General features: G+C 37.6%; 1 pseudogene; it reads right to left on the bottom strand.

Moving 5' to 3' along the window:
* Nucleotides 1-5,566: 5,566 nt before the first annotated feature.
* Nucleotides 5,567-8,243, bottom strand: LOC133059306 (putative olfactory receptor 2B8; annotated as a pseudogene).
* Nucleotides 8,244-18,253: the final 10,010 nt, after the last annotated feature.

Below are 18,253 nucleotides of genomic sequence, written 5' to 3'. Positions count from 1 at the left end.
CTCAATTCAGGACCTGAAAGAATGGCACTTCAAAATTTCAAAAAATTTATATATTTATTTATATATATATTTATATATTTATTATGACAATAAGGGGTATAATTTGTTCCACTATGGATGGTGACTGAACCACAAAATTAAAATATGCTTGCTCCTTGGAAGAAAAGCTATGACAAACCTAGACAGTAGACTAAAGAGCAGAGACATCACTTTGACAACAAAGTATACATATAGCCTTCGACTGTGTGGATCACAATAAACTGTGGAAAATTCTGAAAGAGATGGGAATACCAGACCACCTGACCTGCCTCTTGAGAAATCTGTATGCAGGTCAGGAAGCAACAGTTAGAACTGGGCATGGAACAACAGACTGGTTCCAAATAGCAAAAGGAGTACGTCAAGGCTCTATATTGTCACCTGCTTATTTAACTTATATGCAGAGTACATCATGAGAAATGCTGGGCTGGATGAAGCACAAGCTGGAATCAGGATTGCTGGGAGAAATATCGATAACCTCAGATATGCAGATGACACCACCCTTATGGCAGAAAGTGAAGAAGAAGTAAAGAGTCTTTTGATGAAAGTGAAAGAGGAGAGTGAAAAAGTTGGCTTAAGGCTCAACATTCAGAAAACTAAGATCATGGCCTCTGGTCCCATCACTTCATGGCAAATAGATGGAGAAACAGTGGAAACAGTATCAGACTTTATTTTTTTGGGCTCCAAAATCACTGCAGATGGTGATTGCAGCCATGAAATTAAAAGACGCTTACTCCTTGGAAGGAAAGTTATGACCAACCTAGACAGCATATTAAAAAGCAGAGACATTACTTTGCCAACAAAGGTCCATCTGGTCAAGTCTATGGTTTTTCCAGTGGTCATGTATGGATGTGAGAGTTGGACTGTGAAGAAAGCTGAGTGCCGAAGAACTGATGCTTGTGAACTGTGGTGTTGGAGAAGACTCTTGAGAGTCCCTTGGACTGCAAGGAGATCCAACCAGTCCATCCTAAAGGAGATGAGTCCTGGGTGTTCATTGGAAGGACTGATGCTGAAGCTGAAACTCCAGTACTTTGGCCACCTCATGTGAAGAGTTGACTCATTGGAAAAGACCCTGGTGCTGGGAGGGATTGGGGGCAGGAGGAGAAGGGGACAACAGAGGATGAGATGGCTGGATGGCATCACCGACTCAATGGGCATGAGTTTGAATAAACTTCGGGAACTGATGATGGACAGGGAGGCCTGGCGTGCTGCAATTCATGGGATTGCAAAGAGTCGGACACGACTGAGCAACTGAACTGAACTGAGCTGATGGTTTTTCCAGTATTCATGTACAGATGTGAGAGTTAGACCACAAAGAAGAAAGAAGGCTGAGGAGCCGAAGAACTGATACTTTCGAATTGTGGTGCTGGAGAAGACTCTTGAGAGTCCCTTGAACAGCAAGGAGATCAAACCAGTCACTCCTATAGGAAATCAACCCTGAATATTCATTGGAAGGACTGATACTGAAGCTCCAATACTTTGGCCACGTGATGTGAAGAGATGGCTCATTGGAAAAGACTCTGATGCTGGGAAAGATTGAAGGCAGGAGGAGAAGGGGGTGACAGAGGATGAGATGGTTGGATGACATCACTGACTCATTGGACATGAGTTTCAGCAAACTCCAGCAGATAGTGAAGGACAGCGAAGCCTGGCATGCTGCAGTCCATGGGGTCACAAAGAGTCAGACACGACTAAGAGACCGAACAACAACTTGTTCCATGGAGAACTTTAGTGTTGTAAGATTCTAACAAAAGCATATACCTACCACCTCCACGTTAACTGTTTTTTCTTTTCAGTGTGACTTCCAGGAATAAACTGTGGCCCAACATTCACTTGTGTGTATTTTGTACTTATTTCAGAAATCATAGAAACTGCATTATATGTAAGGGTATAACTTCTAAGTAATATAGAGCTAAAGGAAACATATATTCTTCTACTAATCATCTTCAGAAAGAATTAAGAGATTGACCTACAAGAGACTGCATGTGGGATGCATGCTTTGTAAATGTGTATATATTTATTTACATATGTGCAATAACATATTAACATATAATATATTATTTATGTTATTAAATCCAAGTATAAGTCAAAATGTAGCATATTGCAGTGTACACTACAAACTGAACTTGATCAGGGATCTAAGAGCTAGAATGTCAGATTAAATTTTTCTAAGATGTTTATATTTATTATTCAGATTTCAGAACAGTAAGAGTTTATTTCATAGGGAAATGGTTGTTTGTGAAGCTTAGGTGAATAGAATCTTTGCAACCCTATGAACTGTAACCCTCTAGGCTTCTCTGCCTGAGGAATTCTCCATAATACTGGAGTGGGTAGCCATTCCCTTCTCCAGGGGATCTTCCCAATCCAGGGATCAAACCTGGATCTCCTGCATTACAGATTCTTTACCATCTGAGCCACCAGGGAAGTCCATAATATATTTTTTATGTTATCAAATCCAAGTATAAGTCAAAATATAGCATGTTGTAGTACCCACTATAAACTGAGCTTGATCAGGGATCTAAGGGTTAGAATGTCAGATTGAATTTTTCTAGGATGTTTATATTTATTATTCATAATTCAGAATTGTAAGAGCTTATTTCATAAGGAGATGGCTGCTTGTAAAGCTTAGGTGAATAGAATCTTTCAAAATTAATATGTATGTTATTTATTTAAATTTTTTCCAGGTAAATTTATTTGAGTAAGCATCTGCAGAACATGGGGTTTCATGGAAATAAGGGACTATTTTTCACATTTTTAGAATATATATGGGGCTTTTGCTAGATGTGAGATACAAAGGCCCTGACCAATTGATGCTTGAATCAAAGAATTTGTAAAATGGTATAAGGACAGTAATCTAAATATATTTTATCCTTTGAAATTTTGCTGAATTACTGTCAGTGAAATGTGTAGAATATGAAATAGAACTTAGGTCATGTACTACTCAGACATGATAATGTTCTTAAAGGTCATTTTTAGAAGGGAAGAAGGTTAAAATGATGAATTCCTATGCCTCACATCAGCATTTTTCAGGCTATATGCAAAACTATATGTAAGTACTACCTGGTGTTATTACAGCTAGTGGCTGCCGCTGTCACTGGCAACAGTGAATCACACCCTTCACTCAGTGCTTCCTGTCTAGAGCCTTCGCCAAAATAGATGCTACATAAGATGACTGCCACACTAGTGAAATCACAGCTGGGCCTAATTTCTGAATGACTTTATCAGGATTGGTATCAGAAAGTTTTTCTTTGAGTCTAAACATTTTTTCACAGCTGCCTCCACCTATTTCTCTGAAAAAGCTAATGCATTCAACCCATGGACTTTATAATAAAGCCACAATCAAAATGCAAAAAAAAAAAAGTGATATCTCTTTAGCAATTGTCAGAAAATTCTAAAATACTAATATACCTTACAGTGTCAATGGTTTCATGCTTTTATTTTTGCTGTACCTCATAGTATGTTCCTACATGTCTCTTTGCAAGTAGAAATGGGATAATGTTCCCAAATAGGGTTGCAAATAATAAAAACCAGTGCAGCCTGTAGGGAAGGTAAAAAATTTCCTCCACCGTCTTAGGCTCCCTGGCTGGGTCTGAAAATTAAACTGACAAAGACAGATAAGCAGGAGAAAAGCATACAAATCTTATTGAACTTTACATGTACATGGGAGCTTTCACAAGAGAATGAAAAACCCAAGGCAGTAAGCTTATTCACCTTTTAGACAAAGAACCGATATATTTGTGAAGAATTGACAAGACAAAGGGGTTTGAACTAGGGGTGGCCCAACTATAGCTAGGTAGTACTTATCTTCCTTCATAGGAATAAGGGTTAGTTTAAGAAGGTTTGTTTGTAGATTCCTCCGGTGCCATCCCTGGGTTGGTAAGTTCAGTTCAGTTCAGTCACTAAGTCGTGTCTGACTCTTTGTGACCCCACAGACTGCAGCATGCCAGGCCTCCCTGCCCATCACCAACTCCAAGAGTTTACTCAAACTCATGCTCATTGCGTCAGTGATGCCACCCAACCATCTCATCCTCTGTCGTCCCCTTCTCCTCCTGCCTTCAATCTTCCCCAGCATCAGGGTCTTTTACAAAGAGTCAGTTCTTCGCATCTGGCCAAAGTACTGGCATTTCAGCTTCAGCATCAGTCCTTTCAGTGTATATTCAGGACTGATTTCCTTTAGGATAGACTGGTTGGATCTCCTTGCAGTGCAAATCTTCTCCAACACCACAGTTCAAAAGCATCAATTCTTCGGTGCTCACCTTTCTTTATAGTCCAATTCCCACATCTATACATGACTACTGGAATAACCATAGCTTTGACTAGACTGACCTTTGTTGGCAAAGTAATGTCTCTGCTTTTTAATATGCTGTCTAGGTTGGTCATAACTTTCCTTCCAAGGAGGAAGCATCTTTTAATTTCATGGCTGCAGTCACCATCTGCAGTAATTTTGGAACCCAAAAATAAAGTCTGTCACTGTTTCCACTGTTTCACCATCTATTTGCCATGAAGTGATGGGACCAGACGCCATGATCTTAGTTTTCTGAATGTTGAGTTTTAACCCAACTTTTTCATTCTCCTCTTTCACTTTCATCAACAGGCTCTTTAGTTCTTCTTCCTTTTCTGCCATAAGGGTGGTGTCATCTGCATATCTGAGGTTGTTGATATTTCTTCCGGCAATCTTGATTCCAGCTTGTGCTTCACCCAGCCCAGTGTTTCTCATGATGTACTCCACATATAAGTTAAATAAGCAGGGTGACAATATACAGTCTTAATGTACTCCTTTCCCAATTTGGAACCAGTCTGTTGTTCCATGTCCAGTTCTAATTATTGCTTCCTGACCTGCATATAGGTTTCTCAAGAGGCAGGTCAGGTGGTCTGGTATTCCCATCTCTTTAAGAATTTTCCAGTTTGTTTTGTTGGGTTGATAAGAGTCTATATGAAAAGGAGAATGTGTGCTGCTTTAGGCAGAAAATGGTGAGCTTCTTCAGCATTTACTGCTTCTTAGTTGTTTTCAGCTCAAAATATTTTCTATGTTCTTTAGGTGTATTTTGAGATGAGATATTCTATATTAATTCAAACTGCTTAAAAAAATTTTTTTAAATGTAGATGCTCCAGGAACAGTGAATCATATCTCTGGAGGTTGGAATGAATCCATTAACCAGGTTTGGAGCACTCATTTTTTTAAGAGAATGAAGTGAAGAAGGGCTTCCCTGATGGTTCAGTGATAAAGAATCCACCTGTAAATGCAGGAGACACAGACTCAATCCCTGGGTCAGGAAGATGCCCTGGAGAAGGATATGGTAACCCACCCCCGTATTCTTACCTGGGAAATTTCATGGACAGAGGAACCTAGTGGCCTACAGCTCATGGGGTCAAAGAGTTGGACATGACTGAGCACAGATGCACCACACTGAAGTAAAGAAATTCCCTCAGAGTTATCCGAGGAAATTTTAGATGACTCATGGTGGACACACACATACATCTAAAGAGTTCTAATGTTCAATTCCCTCCATTAAACTGTCCTTCTCAGCCATCATCTGGAGTCAGAGTCCTTCCAAAGCACCTTCTTCAACCTCCCTTTATATCCCTGTTTCTCAGTGTATAAATGAGGGGGTTGGTCATGGGTATAATGACTGTGTAGAAGAGAGACATGAACTTGTCCTGATTCTGGGAGATGCTGCTGCTGGGATGAAGATAGACATAGATGGCTATACCAAAGAGCAGGGTGACCACTGTGAGATAGGATCCACATGCGCCAAACCCTTTTCTCCACCCTGCAGTGGACTTTATTCTTAAGACCGTCCTGACAATCCGACCATAGGAGAACATGATTAAGGCAACAGGTGTGAGAAGTATGATGACACTGCCAAAGCAGGTCATATACACATTCATAGTGGTGTCAACACTGCCTAGTTTGAGAAAAGGAGGGATCTCACAAAGAAAGTGGTCTAATTTATTTCTCTCACAAAGTGGTAAAAGGAAGATGTACACTGTCTGCAATAAGGAGTTGGCAAAACCAGTGATCCATGAAGCAGAAGCCATCAGGGCACACAGACCGGGTGCATGATTACTGTGTAGTGAAGGGGCCTGCAAACAGCTGCATAGCGGTCAAATGCCATGAATCCTAAGAGAAAGCATTCTGTGCATGCAGTCCCAGATAGATGAAGAACTGAGCTACATAGCCACGGAAAGAGATGGATTTTTCTGCTCCGCTGAGATTAACCAGGAACTGAGGAACAATGCTGGTGGTGTAGCACAGATCCAGAAAGCTCAGGTTAGAAAGGAAAAAGTGCATAGGGGTGTGAAGACGTGGGTCCAAGTAGGACAATGGAAAGATGGTTGTGTTTCCCAGCGAAGTGAAGATGTAGGAGATTGAAAGAACCACAAAGAGAACTTGTTCCAGTTGAGGTCTGTCAGAGAAGCCCAGTAGGATAAACCTAGTGAAAGAATTTCCATTTTACTGTTCCACCTTTTCTTAGCACATGGCTCCTGTCAAGACAAAGCATTTAACATTTTAAAAAGTATCTTCAAAAAAATAAAATAAAATAAAAAGTATCTTCCATGCTCAACATCACTCATTATCAGAGAAATGCAAATCAAAACCACAATGAGGTACCATTACACGCCAGTCAGGATGGCTGCTAGCCAAAAGTCTACAAGCAATAAATGCTGGAGAGGGTGTGGAGAAAAGGGAACCCTCTTACACTGTTGGTGGGGATGCAAACTAGTACGGCCACCATGGAGAACAGTGTGGAGATTCCTTAAAAAACTGAAAATAGAACTGCCATATGACCTAGCAATCCCACTCTTGGGCATACACACTGAGGAAATCAGATCTGAAAGAGACACGTGCACCCCAATGTTCATCACAGCACTGTTTATAATAGCCAGGACATGGAAGCAACCTAGATGCCCATCAGCAGATGAATGGATAAGAAAGCTGTGGTACATATACACCATGGAATATTACTCAGCCATTAAAAAGAATCAGTTCTAATGAGATGGATGAAACTGGAGCCCATTATACAGAGTGAAGTAAGCCAGAAAGATAAAGACCATTACAGTATACTAACACATATATATGGAATTTAGAAAGATGGTAACGATAACCCTATATACAAGACAGAAAAAGAGACACAGATGTACAGAACAGACTTTTGGACTCTGTGGGAGAAGGCGAGGGTGGGATGATCTGAGAGAATAGCATCAAAACATGTATATTATCAAGTGTGAAACAGACCACCAGTCCAGGTTGGATGCATGAGACAAGTGCTCAGGGCTGGTGCACTGGGATGACCCAGAGGGATGGGATGGGGAGGGAGGTGTGAGGGGGGTTCAGGATGGGGAACACATGTAAATCCATGGCTGATTCATGTCAATGTATGGCAAAAAACACTACAATATTGTAAAGTAATTAGCCTCCAACTAATAAAAATAAATGAGAAAAAAATAAAAGTATCTTCCAAAAGGGGGAGGGCCTAGGGAGGCAGTAAACCTATCATGTTAAAAGACAGGGCCACGGGATTTTATATGCAACTATCTGGGTAAATGATGATTCATTGAAATCGATATATATTATACCAATTTGGGGCTTCCCAGGTGGCATAGTGGTAAAGAACCCATCTGCCAATACAGGAGACATAAGAGATCAAGGTTCGCTCTCTGAGTTGGGAAGATCCCCTGGAGAAGGAAATTACTAAAATGACTTAGGATGGCATGGCATGGCATGGCATATCAACTTAGTTCTACATTACCAAAAGTAATGATATTGATGTTTAACATAAGAAAAATCAAATAGTAGACCCTGTGTTTCCATCCATCATAGATATAAAAGGTCTTTTTCAGATTGAGCTTAATATGATTTAAAGTACTATAAGAATATACAGTGGAGAAGCAATGCTGCACATAAAGCTTTCGGTAGAATTGCTTCTCTACTCTTTTAACATATTTGTGAATGTTACCTTGGTATGGTAGGAAAACAAATAAATAGACAGAGTCTGAAAATATGACCATTCAATTACAATAATTACAATGCTTAACTCATGCCCTCATGATAACTAAAATTACTACACCAATTTAATAAGAACTCCAAAATTTCTTTGATGTTACCAACACTTACCTCTTCTTTCTATTGATTTCATTTTCACCAAGTACCAATAACCAGAGTGCATGGACATCCTAAAGGAGGTAGAATTATTCACTTCCAACATTCTAATCAAGATAAACATTTTTAAAGCTATCCAATTGTGTAATCTGTGCATAAATTATAATGCTTTACATTGCTCCCTATGATAAGTAATTAAATGCATAAGATAAAGACAGATACATTGTCAGTGCAATGACAGGTCAAAGATAGAATATAAAACTAAAACTAATATAAAGAATGACATAAAGAAAAGGATATTATGGTATTATAAAAATCTAAGCACCTCCATCTATGATAGGTTAATTTATGTTTGCAATCTTGAAGCATCAGTTACACTAAACCTAGCACATTGCCATTCCTAAGGTTAGCTGATTATCATTTTCATCCAACTATTTAGTATTTGCATAAGCATGAAGTGAAGTGAAAGTCACTCAGTTGTGTCCCACTCTTTGCGACCCCATGGACCATACAGTCCATGGAATTCTCCAGGCCAGAATACTGGAGTGGGTAGCTTTTCCCTCCTCCAGGGTATCTTCCCACCCCAGGGGTTGAACCCAGATCTCCTGCATTGCCGGCAGATTCTTTACCAGCTGAGCCACAATGGAAGTCCTTGCATAAGCATGGTTATACACTACCCCAAGTGGCATTAGAAAATAAAGAATTCAAAAAATAAATAAATAAATAAAAATTTAAAAAAAAGAAAAGAAAGAATTCAGTTCTATCATGTTCAAATTGTTAGACATAAAGTAAATTTTTAATTCTTCCAAAATTTTAAAAATTTGAATCAGGTTTGAGTGTAGAACCTATTGATGTGTTAAATAAATTGGTACAAAATTAGTAGTAAATAAATGTTGATAAAATCCAAATAAGGGAAAAGTAAAGGGCAAACAAAAGAAGAGTCAGTGCTAGAAAGGCCACTGGGAAATATTCCTCCATCACTACCATAAATATCTTCCTTGTCCCATAATTTAGTTGCAAGGAAAGCAAACAACCAAAATATAAGGTTTGAAATATAAAAGTACACAAAACAGAAATTTAATACTTCATACATAAGAAGGATTGAACTAATTTAACTTCACACTCAATCACCTGACAACAGTATGGAAGAATACAGGCAGATCTTGCAAAAGCAATCTTTAATTAGTAAAAAAATTTTCACATTTAAAGTTTGAAAAATATTGGGAGAAAATAATAGCAAATGAAGAAACAGACAAAGGATTAATCTCAAAAATATACAAGCAACTCCTGAAGCTCAATTCCAGAAAAATAAATGACCCAATCAAAAAATGGGCCAAAGAACTAAACAGACATTTCTCCAAAGAAGACATACAGATGGCTAACAAACACATGAAAAGATGCTCCACATCACTCATTATCAGAGAAATGCAAATCAAAACCACAATGAGGTACCATTACACGCCAGTCAGGATGGCTGCTATCCAAAAGTCTACAAGCAATAAATGCTGGAGAGGGTGTGGAGAAAAGGGAACCCTCTTACACTGTTGGTGGGAATGCAAACTAGTACAGCCACCATGGAGAACAGTGTGGAGATTCCTTTAAAAACTGGAAATAGAACTGCCATATGACCCAGCAATCCCACTCCTGGGCATACACACCGAGGAAACCAGATCTGAAAGAGACACGTGCACCCCAATGTTCATCACAGCACTGTTTATAATAGCCAGGACATGGAAGCAACCTAGATGCCCATCAGCAGATGAATGGATAAGGAAGCTGTGGTACATATACACCATGGAATATTACTCAGCCATTAAAAAGAATTCATTTGAATCAGTTCTAATGAGATGGATGAAACTGGAGCCCATTATACAGAGTGAAGTAAGCCAGAAAGATAAAGAACATTACAGCATACTAACACATATATATGGAATTTAGAAAGATGGTAACGACAACCCTATATGCAAAACAGAAAAAGAGACACAGAAGTACAGAACAGACTTTTGAACTCTGTGGGAGAAGGTGAGGGTGGGATGTTTCAAAAGAACAGCATGTATATTATCTATAGTGAAACAGACCACCAGCCCAGGTGGGATGCATGAGACAAGTGCTCGGGCCTGGTGCACTGGGAAGACCCAGAGGAATCGGGTGGAGAGGGAGGTGGGAGGGGGGATCAGGATGGGGAATACATGTAACTCCATGGCTGATTCATGTCAATGTATGACAAAACCCACTGAAATGTTGTGAAGTAATTAGCCTCCAACTAATAAAAGAAATTAAAAAAAGAAAAAAAAGAAGTTTGAAAAATAAAGCAGCCAAAGGTTGAATGCTGGACAGATATGCTACCTACATATCAATTAACAATATTCATAATAGCTGGTATTACTAAGTGTTTTATATTCTAAAACCTTTACAAGCATAATCCTGACTCCAAAAAATTGAAATTTACTACAACCCTTTTACATATGAAGAAATAGGTTAAAGTAGTTAACTAACTTAACCAAGATCATAAAATTCCTATTTTAATAGAAACCCAAGTCCTTTTAATATCAAAGTTTGTGCTTTTAAATAGCTATTAGTTTATCATCAAGCAAATGAATATACTAAAATTCAAAGGCAGTACATGTGGTATAGTTCAGTTCAGTTCAGTCGCTCAGTCGTGTCCGACTCTTTGTGACCCCATGAATCGCAGCACGCCAGGCCTCCCTGTCCATCACCAACTCCCGGAGTCTACCCAAACCCATGTCCATTGTGTCAGTGATGCCATCCAACCCTCTCATCCTCTGTCGTCCCCTTCTCCTCCTGCCCTCAATCTTTCCCAGCATCAGGGTCTTTTCAAATGAGTCAGCTCTTCACATCAGGTGGCCAAAGTATTGGAGTTTCAACTACAGCATCAGTCCTTCCAATGAACACCCAGGACTCATCTCCTTTAGGATGGACTGGTTGGATCTCCTTGCAGTCCAAGGGACTCTCAAGAGTCTTCTCCAACACCACAGTTCAAAAGTATCAATTCTTCTGCGCTCAGCTTTCTTTATAGTCCAACTCTCACATCCATACATGACCATTGGAAAAACAATAGCCTTGAATAGAAGGACCTTTGTTAGCAAAGTAATGTCTCTGCTTTTTAATATGCTGTCTAGGTTGGTCATAACTTTCCTTCCAAGGAGTAAGCGTCTTTTAATTTCATGGCTGCAATCACCATCTGCAGTGATTTTAGAGCCCAGAAAAATAAAGTCAGCCACTGTTTCCACTGTTTCCCCACCTACATGGGGTATAGAGGATGTAGTATTTTATACTTTCTTTGACTTTTATAGTGATGTGATCAATGGTATCCACAAAAAAATCTGGGTCCAAAAATTTCATAATAAAATTAATCATAAAAGTATGAGAAAAAAGTACCATATACAGTGTACATGTACAATGACATTCTACATCCCCCTGATTCACACCTGCTCAGAAGAGCAAATTTAAAAAATCATGGTTTAGTCTCATGAACACATATACAAATATAATATAGTCATCTGAAATGTACTGCTGGCAAATTATTTTTAATGTACCTAATAAAGAAGTATTTAGCAGACTAAAGGAGGGAAAAAATAAAATGCTAACTCATCCAGGGAAAACACTAATATAATAACACAGTATAATAAAATAATAATTTATTTGAACATTATCATATCAATAAGGATCAAGAAGGCAACTGACAAAAGGTAAAACCCTCCAATTTTCATAGCAGCATTATTTTCAATTGCCAAGATATAGAAGCAACCTATGGAAGTATGCATCAACAGATGAATGGATAAAGAAGATGTGGTGTATATTTATACAGATAGATAGGTACAATGGGATATTACTCAACCATGAAAAAGATGAAATTTTGCCATTTACAACATGGACAAACCTGGAGAATATTACGCTTAGGAAAGTCAGACAAAGAAAGACAAATACTGTATGTTTTTACTTATATGTGAAATCTAAAACCTAAAACAAACAAATGAATATAACAAAACCAAACAGACTCAAAGATACAAAGAACAAACTCGTGATTACCACTGGGGAAAGGGAGAGGGGAAAGGGCAAGATAGGGGCAATGGATTAAGAGGTTAAAAACTACTAGGTACGAAATAAACAAGATACAAGCATGTAATGTACAGCATAGAGAACACAGCCAATATTTTAAAATAACTTTATGTGGAGTATAATCTATGAAAATATAAAATCACTATGCTATATATACCTGAAGTGCATATACCAGTCAACTACTCTTCTGTTTGAAAAAAAAAAATCCTTGGGGAAATAAAGTTACATAACCATTTACTGCTTTATAGAATAAACAAAAAAGAATGTTGAATGGCTACCTACCTGACAGATAAAAATGAATGGGTTTAGATTGAAATAAAAAGTGTCAGGCAAAGGAGACACCAACTAAAATAGAATAAAGAATATAATGGTCTCTTTATGTTAAAATTGAATCCACATAGCACACTGAGACATAATTAGGACACTAATGTATACTAAGATACTATATATCTTAATAATGTATACTAATGTATACTAACATACATACTATATATATACTATAATGTATACTATACTAAGATACTAATTCTTTTTTTTTTTTTTACATTCAGGAAAATTATTATCCTTTAGTAACACTGGATATGGGAAATCTCTTGTGCTAGAAGCATTAACCCATTAATTCTCTAATATATTCTGCTGTTCTGGGTCACTTTGTTCCTTTTGTACTTTCCTATTCAACATCCATTTCTCTTAGAGCTATTCACACCACCACAAAAGGCAGTCTTCCAAGAGAAGAAATATGTTTTGGTTAAAGTTAATTAGAAATTCTCATTTCTTTCCTACATACTGAAAGAACTGTGTAATTTCACTGGGAATTGTCATCTATGTTAACACAAGCATCAGTTGACTTAATGCAGTAAGAAATCTTGATCTATATTAGACAAACTATATAAATAATAATAACTGAAAATATTAGACACATTCACCCTAACTACAGGAACAAAAAATGGTGTCTGTGGTAACCATCATTATGTGACATGATATAAGAAAGTCTTGTCATAAAAATTATACAAAAGTTATTACTTGGATACAAAAAAAGAAATAATTGAAAAACAGCAAATTTATGTAGAAAAATTTAAATCGGTAAAATTAAAATGAATAGATTCTATAAGACAAAGATGACATTCTGTGTAACAATTATTTTAAAAATGGAAAATGATATCTCATAGGAACACAATTTTACTATTCTAATCAAGAGAATAGGCATCAAATGAAAGAAGTTAAATGCTTAGTATTGACACACATCAGGTGATAGAGATAATAGTTTGCAATTACAATAATTGTACAATACTGACAAATAATATAACTAAAATTTGAGTGGAAGAATAAGTATTTCAATAAAACTGGATACTCAGTAGGTAAACCACACATTTTAAAGACAGGAGATTTCAAGATAATAATTTTTAAGATATTTCAAATTATACAGCATTCACCAATATTTTTGACATTCAGACTGTCTTATCTAGTTTCTCAATGAATCCTGAAGTCTCGGCAAAATTTCTGCAGCCTCAGTGCTCTGACTGAGTTACTATGGCTTTGACACATTGACACAATATTCCTTGTCACTGTCAACCTAGCATTTGGGAGATTCCATGTATATTTCAGATATTTTTGTACCTCTTTGAAAAAATGAACACTTAAAAAACATAGATAGTGACAGTAGATTTTGAGAAATATTGTGTAATTTCACAGAAAATAAGGACCTAGAGGAAAAAATGGAAGCATACAGTCTAAAGTTTTACATTCAGACATGTACTATTATCCTGTTTTATGCATTATCCTAAATGCATGTTTTACTAGGGCTAAATATGCTGTATTTAAATTATTTTCATGTGTACATACTGTTATAATGAATGTACTAAAATAGAATGAAATGTCTACAAATAAAGTGTTGGCTTATAAAATAAATAATTTAGTTCTTATATTTGTTGAATATCTGTAGGAATTTCTGTTCATTTTGCCAACTGACACACATGCTAACCAATTGAGTTTTTTCTTTTAAGAACAATCACAACTGAAAATAATCTAATTTGCTGATTCCTAAAGTAACAGAAACTTAGTTCCACTATACTTACTTTTATTTACCTTATCTGTGGAACCAAAGCTCTTTTCCTAGCTAATATCCAAGTTTTAACACAGCACTGGGGGTTAGAACTTGAATATATAAAATCAGAAAGCAGATTTTGTGGAGTGAGTGCAATCAAGCACCAGATTATCCTGAAATTTTTCTTAAGCCATAAAATGTTTTCTCATGATGACTTCACATATCTTCATGTGGCACTGGGGATGTGTATTCTATCTGAAGCCCAACCTGAACTAGAAAGTAGCCCCTGCTCACCACAACTAGAGAAAGCCTGTGCACAGCAACAAAGAACCAGCACAGACAAAATTAAATAATTTTTTTAAAAGACTAGCCAAAAAAAAAAATTGTAATCAATAATACTAGATTTGAAATTTGAAAGTTAAGTGGAAACAATAGGTTCACTCCTAATCAATTTGGAAGGAAAAGATGGACTATGTTGATGTCACCTCTCCAGAGACTCCCTCTTTCCTTGTACCCTAGAGACAGTCAAACTCTGGATACTTGAACTGAAGCTAATGAGTTACATGGGGCAGGACTCTCTTGGGGCCACTAAAAATAAATACATCTTCAAGTATCTCAGTCTCTTAAAGCACATACTTTGACTCTGGTGCTTATAAAAGTATCCTTCAGATATAATATTAGCCCTTTTACTCATAGGCAGTTTCCATAGATTTTACAGATTCCAACATCTGTTTAGTTACAGAATTAACTGTCTACTCTGATCTATACTCCCTCATATACCCTGAAACATGCACTGCACTTATAGATTCTGCCTGGGAAAACTCTGGGGATGACAAAAGTTATGGTAAATGTAATTTTTAAAAGAACCAGTTCTACCTTTAATGGAGCCTGAGTGAGTTACAATTTTCATTTTCCTTATCTTTGATAACAAATCACTTTCAAGTTTGGCATATTTTAAAACATATTTAAATGCATGGTTCTGTATTTATCCTAAGGACTCTGTCCTATCTACTTCACCTCAAATACCTTTCCTCAATTCCAAGACCACACTCACTTGATAACCCCTGAATTACTAGCTTTCATGGGGGACAAGTAGTTATGTGATTCATCTGTCTGATATTAACAATTTCATCAACATGCCAAACTTCTAATTTTATACAACTATGATGATTCTTCAAGACCATCTTGTTTCTTCTTGAAGTAGTTTTAAATCTTTCGTCTTGTTATTTTGTCTTAAAGAAGGGCTGATTCATATCAATGTATGACAAAACCCACTGGGAAAAAAAAATAATAATAATAAAAATTTAAAAAGAAAAAAAGAAAAAAAAAAAAAAAAGAAGACACCATATTCTTAGTCCAACACCTATTCAAATGTCTCTAAGGCCACAGGACATAGTTTCTTTGATCCAAAAATGTGGTGGTCATACCTGCAGAGATAGGGTCTATGCATCAGTTTGCTATTTACTTAAAGTAAGTTCTGTACTGGAAGAGGAATCTGAACTCCAGACTTGGAGACTAGTGGTATGGATGAAAGGAGAAATGAAAGGATGTAAGTATTTTCTCTACCAATTCAAACAAAATATTAGATCTTATTATCATGCAATCTGTAATGATATTTTAGATCTGTAAAGTGTAACAAAAGTGTGTATAGGAAAATAACCTTAATTGGACATTCATACCAAGTAAAGGGAGTCAGTTTTTTCCCTATTATTGCAGAATTCTGCTATCTACACAGCACTTTCAGTTCAGTTCAGTTCAGTTACTCAGTCGTGTCCAACTCTTTGCGAACCCATGAACCGCAGCACGCCACGCTTGCCGGTCCATCACCAACTCCCGGAGTCCACCCAAACCCATGTCCATCGAGTTGGTGATGCCATCCAACCATCTCATCCTCTGTCGTCCCCTTCTCCTCCTGCCTTCAGTCTTTCCTAGCATCAGGGTCTTTTCAAATGAGTCAGCTCTTCTCATCAAGTAGCCAAACTATTGGACCTTCAGCTTCATCATCAGTCCTTCCAATGAACACCCAAGACTCATCTCCTTTAGGATGGACTGGTTGGATCTCCTTGCAGTCCAGGGGACTCTCAAGAGTCTTCTCCAACACCACAGGTCAAAAGCATCAATTCTTCGGCACCCAGCTTTGTTTATAGCCCAACTCTCACATTCATACATGACCACTGGATAAACCATAGCCTTGACTATACAGACTTTTGTTGGTAAAGTAATGTCTCTGCTTTTAAATGTGCTATCTAGGTTGGTCATAACTTTCCTTCCAAGGATTAAGTGTCTTTTAATTTCATTGCTGCAATCACCATCTGCAGTGATTTTGGAGCCCAAAAAAATAAAGTCAGCCACTGTTGCCACTGTTTCTCCATCTATTTGACACGAAGTGATGGGACCGGAAGCCAAGATCTTAGTTTTCTGAATATTGAGCTTTAAGCCAACTTTTTCACTCTCCTCTTTCACTTTCATCAAGAGGCTCTTTAGTTCCTCTTCACTTTCTGCCATAAGGGTGGTGTCATCTGCATATTTGAGGTTATTGATATTTCTCCCGGCAATCTTGATTTCAGCTTGTGCTTCCTCCAGCCCAGCATTTCTCATGATGTACTCTGCATATAAGTTAAATAAGCAGGGTGACAATATAGAGCCTTGACGTACTCCTTTTCCTATTTGGAACCAGTCTGTTGTTCCACATCCAGTTCTAACTGTTGCTTCCTGACCTGCATAAAGGTTTCTCAAGAGGCAGGTCGGGTGGTCTGGTATTCCCATCTCTTTCAGAATTTTCCACAGTTTATTGTGATCCACACAGTCAAAGGCTTTGGCATAGTCAATAAAGCAGAAATAAATGTTTTTCTGGAACTCTCTTGCTTTTTCAATGATCCAGTGGATGTTGGCAATTTGTTCTCTTGTTCCTCTGCCTTTTCTAAAACCAGCTTAAATATCTGGAAGTTCACAGCTCACATATTGCTGAAGCCTGGCTTGGAGAATTTTAAGCATTACTTTACTAGCGTGTGAGATGAGTGCAATTGTGCGGTAGTTTGAGCATTCTTTGGCATTGCCTTTCTTTGGGATTGGAATGAAAACTGACCTTTTCCAGTCCTGTGGCCACTGCTGAGTTTTCCAAATTTGCTGACATATTGAGTGCACCACTTTAACAGCATCATCTTTCAGAATTTGAAATAGCTCAACTGGTATTCCATCACATCCACTAGCTTTGTTCGTAGTGATGCTTTCTAAGGCCCACTTGACTTCACATTCCAGGATATCTGGCTCTAGGTGAGTGATCACACCATCGTGATTTCTGGGTTGTGAAAATCTTTTTTGTACAGTTCTTCTGTGTATTCTTGCCACCTCTTCTTAATATCTTCTGCTTTTGTTAGGTCCATAAAGTTTCTGTCCTTTATTGTACCCATCTTTGCATGAAATGTTCCCTTTGTATCTCTAATTTTCTTGAAGAGATCTCTAGTCTTTCCCATTCTATTGTTTTCCTCTATTTCTTTGCATTGATTGCTCAGGAAGGCTTTCTTATCTCTCCTTGCTATTCTTTGGAACTCTGCATTCAAATAGGTATAGCTTTCCTTTTCTCTTTTTCCTTTTGCTTCTCTTCTATACACAGCTATTTGTAAGGCCTCCTCAGACAGCCTTTTTGCCTTTTTGCATTTCTTTTTCTTGGGATGGTCTTGATCCCTGCCTCTCATACAATGTCATAAACCTCTGTCCATAGTTCTTCAGGCACTCTGTCTATCAAATCCAATCCCTTGAATCTATTTGTCACTTCCATTGTATAATCATAAGAGATTTTATTTAGGTCATACTTGAATGGTCTAGTGGTTTTCCCTACTTTCTTCAATTGAAGTCTGAATTTGGCAATAAGGAGTTCATGATCTGAGCCACAGTCAACTCCCAGTCTTGTTTTTGCTGACTGTATAGAGCTTCTCCATCTTTGGCTGCAAAGAAAATAATCAACCTAATTTCGGTATTAACCATCTGGTGAT

The sequence above is a fragment of the Dama dama genome, chromosome 7 (genome assembly GCF_033118175.1).
Source record: "Dama dama isolate Ldn47 chromosome 7, ASM3311817v1, whole genome shotgun sequence".
NCBI lineage: Eukaryota > Metazoa > Chordata > Mammalia > Artiodactyla > Cervidae > Dama > Dama dama.
Note: the sequence above shows the minus strand (reverse complement) of the source record. Positions and strands in the feature narration are given on the sequence as shown.